Source organism: Triticum urartu, chromosome 6A (assembly GCF_056163025.1).
Source record: "Triticum urartu cultivar PI428250 chromosome 6A, HENAU_Tu73, whole genome shotgun sequence".
In the NCBI taxonomy this organism is placed as follows: Eukaryota; Viridiplantae; Streptophyta; class Magnoliopsida; order Poales; family Poaceae; genus Triticum; species Triticum urartu.
Genome location: NC_141878.1, coordinates 15,814,991 through 15,819,953, shown reverse-complemented (window position 1 = coordinate 15,819,953; position 4,963 = coordinate 15,814,991). Strand labels below are relative to the sequence as shown.

At 41.8% G+C, this 4,963-nt stretch overlaps 1 pseudogene; it reads right to left on the bottom strand.

Moving 5' to 3' along the window:
• Nucleotides 1-697: 697 nt before the first annotated feature.
• Nucleotides 698-3,534, bottom strand: LOC147963248 (uncharacterized; annotated as a pseudogene).
• Between the last annotated feature and the right edge of the window lie 1,429 nt (nucleotides 3,535-4,963).

Below are 4,963 nucleotides of genomic sequence, written 5' to 3'. Positions count from 1 at the left end.
GCCCAAGATAAGCCATGCATTTACAGTTTCATGATTGCCAATGAGAATTTGTCTCTCCCGTTGCAACGCACGGGCATATTTCCTAGTCATTCTAACCTGATTAGACTAGCCGATTGCATGGCGTACAAAGCCATCTTTGCTAGGACACACTTCCCATCTACTACTCCTAGTCGGGTTCAAACACATCCAATTAACTACAACTGATGATACTCAATGCTAATTCAAGATTATGCTGACATACAGGAGTCTCACCAAGTGCAGACCAAGCTATTCGAACCCCCACCATAACCTACCGAAAAACAACAGGAGAAAAGCAAAATACAGAAGAAGAAGAAAAAACCCTGTTTGCCCTGAAAATCACTTAGGGGCTGTTTGGATTGAGCCCAACCTCGCCCTACCAAATAATTGGCATCACCAATTCCAGGGCATGACCAAAAAATTGGCAAGTCATGGCTGTTTGGATTAAAAACCATTGGATGTCATTTGGTTTGAAGCCAAATATTTGGCACATTTGACTGGCATGTGTTTGGTTTGGTTTAAAAATTTGAAAATTGCATGCCAGCCAATAAAAGAACACTTGTGTGTAAACAAGCAATCACATATCACATGCTACAAAAAAAATAAAATTTTGAATTAACCAACACACATACGCACACAAACTCTGCATTTCCAGAACTTCAGAATGACATAATTAAACTCATACATTAAGTAGCTCATATATTGTCCGATACATGATAGACAGAATAAGGTTCACATCCTTTACCATACCATCTAGGACATAAACAGCCAGCCATGCACCAAATGCACTCCATACGAGCTTCTTGATACTGGTTACCATATCATCATTAGATACCTTGCCCTTCTTGTTTGCTTTGCCCTTGGTTGGCTTATTGGAAGGTGATGATGATGCACACTTGCGCTTCTTGTTTAATGGATTGCCATCCAAGTCAACTTTAGGACTGCGACGATCAATAGTGTCAGAGTCAGCTTCATCACTGTCTGCTAGAATTAGATTTCCCTCAAGTTCCCTCACATCCTCGCTGTCATCACTACCATCATCCACATTGACAGTGGTTTGGTCAACTGCGAGTGAGCCATCAGCATGAGATTGATCCGAGAATAACTCTTCCAATTGATGAAAGAACCTAATGGGTCTGGTAAGATAATTGACTGCAGTTTTCTGCACACAAGGTAAGGTAAAAAGAGTAAAATAATGATGTAATGAACACAAAACATGAGAGAAGTTGCAGGTATAAAAAAACACAACAAGAGACAGTGAATATGAAGCATACGTATATATAGACAATAGCAGCTATCAACTCATTTTAAAATCAGACCATGATATAAATAAGAGAAAAAACTACTAAGAACTTACGTTAAGTCTTTGCTTTTCTGACTCAGAAAGTGTGAATTGAAAGTGGTTCTGTCAAGGCCATTTCCACTATTGGCCATGGCACGACGCACCCAGCCCCACTTCTCCTTGCATTGACGATAGTGTCGATCCACTTGGGTTTGAGTGACAGCAAGCGAAAACTTGCCATTTAGAGCATCAGCACATTGCAAGTGGTGTTGTTTCTTGAACTTGAAAGTTGCAGGTTTGTCCTTACGAAGGTCGATATACCATTCAAGCATAAACCTTGTCGCCTCGTCAGTCCAGGTTATGTACTTATCACGAGGATTGGAGTCCTCCTCGGTCTTCAGAGTGAGCTTATGCTTCCCCATGACCTACAGATAGGTCACCATTGCAAACAACTAGTTATTAAGAAAGTGAGTTGGAAGCAAAAACCCTCAAAAAAAATGTCAGCATACGAACATGAAACATCACAGATCCAACTTACAGCAGGACAGAACTAAACCTATTTAATAGGACAGAGAGACCAGATTAAATTGAAATAAGTCAAACAATATTACGAGGATACAATAATTTACACAAAGTCATTAAAATAGAAACACTACATCGTTCAATTTTTCCCTCGCATGGAAATACATCAAAGGTACATCACATCCTTCAAATGTTCCCTCACATGGAAATACATCAAAGGTACAGTACATCCTTCAAATGTTCCCTCACATGGAAATACATCAAAGGTACAGTACATCCTTCAAATGTTCCATCACGTGGAAATACATCAAAGATACTAAGCTGGGATAGCATCAGCCTCATTGTCACGTGCACTCTCTCTATCTGTCCACATTTGCTGAGCGATTAAATCTCGCTTGGCAGCCCACTCACGTATGTCAGCCTCTTGATCACGAACCCGCCCAGTACTCGTAGGGAGATTGTCATACCATGTCGCCTCATCCACAACATAATCATATGGACCATTTTCTAATATCCAATTGTGCAAAGCACAACAAGCAACTACCACTTTAATCTGAGATTTCAAAGGTATGAAGGGCCTTTGAGTAAGAATCTTGAAGCGATTCTTAAGAGTCCCAAATGCCCGTTCAATTGTGGTCCTAAGTGATGAATGGCGGTGGTTGAACAATTCTTTTAGGGTAGTTGGGTCACGGTCTCAAGCAAATTCATTTAGGTGGTAGCGCACACCACGATAAGGAGGTAATATCCCTGGCCTCACAGCATACCCAGCATCAGCCAAGAAATATTTCCCTACAGCCATGTTGTATTAACAATGAGTTAAAGTCAAGTTGGCACAACACAGTGACAAACATGTATGTTACGTTGTATATGTACCTTCGGGTATTTTTAATCCCCCTGGACGTGTGACGGCATCTTTTAGCACAAGAGAATCATGGGCAGAGCCCTCCCAACCAGCTAGAACATATGTGAATCGAAGGTCGAAGTCAACAACTGCTAGCACATTTTGGGAGGGGTATGACTTGCGGCCCCTAAACTTGTCGACCATGTGGGCAGGAACACAAGCCTTAACATGAGTGCCATCTAGTGCCCCTATGCATCCCTATGAATATGAGAAAGGGGAGTTCATGTCAAGCTTGGGTTAGGTCGATCTTGTATATTCAGTAATAAATCTACGGTCTAAGGGTTACCTCAAAATACGGGTAGAATCTGTCCGGGCTGCTAGTGATTTTTGTGTGTGTGTCCGTTGATCTAATGTAAATGAGATCACGAGCTAACTCCCCCATCGCACGAAGAACAATATTGAAATATCTGCTCACTGTTTCACTAGATCGACAGAACCAAAATCCAATGGATGAATTTGTGTGATGCTGACCGATCATGTATAGGAACATTGCTACTTGTTCCTCTACTGAAACATGTAGTGTATCAATTAACAACTTTTTCTGCCTGAGCCTAATGCATAGCTTGTAAAACACAGCTCGAGACATCCGCAGTTGCTTGATACATATTGCATCGGATGTGTCAATTAGCCTAACCAGGACATTAGTCCTGTAGATGTCTCTCTCAACTAGTGGACCATACTTTCTTCCTCCACTTCTAAATTTTCTACCATCTTTGTTTCTATACCAAAGAGCCAAGAGAAGAACAATGACAGACAGAGTTCTCCGCCACAACATGGTGAGATAATAATATCTTTGCTGATCCAAGTCCATCTGGGTCAATATAACAAGTACATTAATATGAATGATCTAAATCATATTTACATTGTACAAAATCAGAGCTGCTTATAACTAATAATAGTGATGAGTAACTTATAAAAAGATCCACCTAAATCATTAACAAAAAATACAGATATGTGCTTGACTATTTGTGAATCAGAAATAAAAGACAGAGATAATAAGTCCCAATCAACAATTAAGCATGTATGTCCAGCCGGCTCCTAACAAATTTATGGACAACAATGTTCTAAAAACAGAGGTCATATGGACTCATAACTAGCTCTGTGTCAAATATCCTTCTCATGTCCTAATTTCTAGTGTCTTGGCTGCCTTATAACTTCACGGATGCTGCATATGGAGATCTAAGACTGGGAGCAGGGGCAAAGGGCATGGATTTGGCAGTCAAGTACTTAGATCTGGCAAGTATATACGTACGTGCAGCATATCACCAATTAAAAAGGTTGGATTGAAGCAAATCATGCCAAGAGAAAAGGGGATCGGGGTGGGATTGAAGGGGAGTTGAGCTGCTGACCGTGGGTGGATTGAGAGATGAGAACGAGAGACAGAGCAACGCCGGCGGCGGCCGGAGAAGCTCGTATTGTCGCAGGAATCCGGCGGCCTTGGCGATAGCTGCAGATCTTGCCCTCCACTCGCTCCTGTGTGTTTGCCTGGGATGAGAAGAGGAAAGTGAAGGAACCGACGAGGAAATTTCGCTGCCTACCTTTTATACTCGGCGCCCAGTTCGCGCGCTGCCAATTTTTTGGCGGCCGATTTCCGCGCCGCCGTTTCGCCCGCGATTTGGCGAAAATGGGCGCGGGCGCGCTAGGGCGAGCCAAAATTGGTCGTGATCCAGGTGGAGGCCAAAAGGGTCGGGCGTGACCAATATTTTGGTAAGGCAACTATTGGTAGTCATCCAAACAGCCCCTTAATCGCCCAAAACTTTGAGCAATTTGGAAATCTATTCAGTTTAGTTTATGCAGTTATATTCACTAGTCTCTCACAACACTCTAGGAAGTAGACGTACAAGAACTTTGAGAAATTACGACACCTATGTGTTTTAGTTTAATGTAGTTATATTCGGTGGTCTGTCACAACAATTTGCCATCACATTGACCAAACTTCCCTTTTATTGTTGTTCTTTGAAGTACGGTAATACTCGTATGCCACCAAAATAATTTCCGTAATCATGCACCCTGAAATGAAAGTGCTCTATGTTGGCGAAATTATCTCGGGCAGCATACTCTTCGAACAGTTAACCAATATAACTATGTAAACTCAATTGCAAAGATATCTGCCGATACTTGACTTAACAGTTCAAGGTTATCAATTTTCGGAACAAGGGCCATCATCGTACCGTTCCACCACTCGGGTATCAAGCCCGAGTTGAGCGATTTTAACATTATGGAATCATGGAATCATCTTG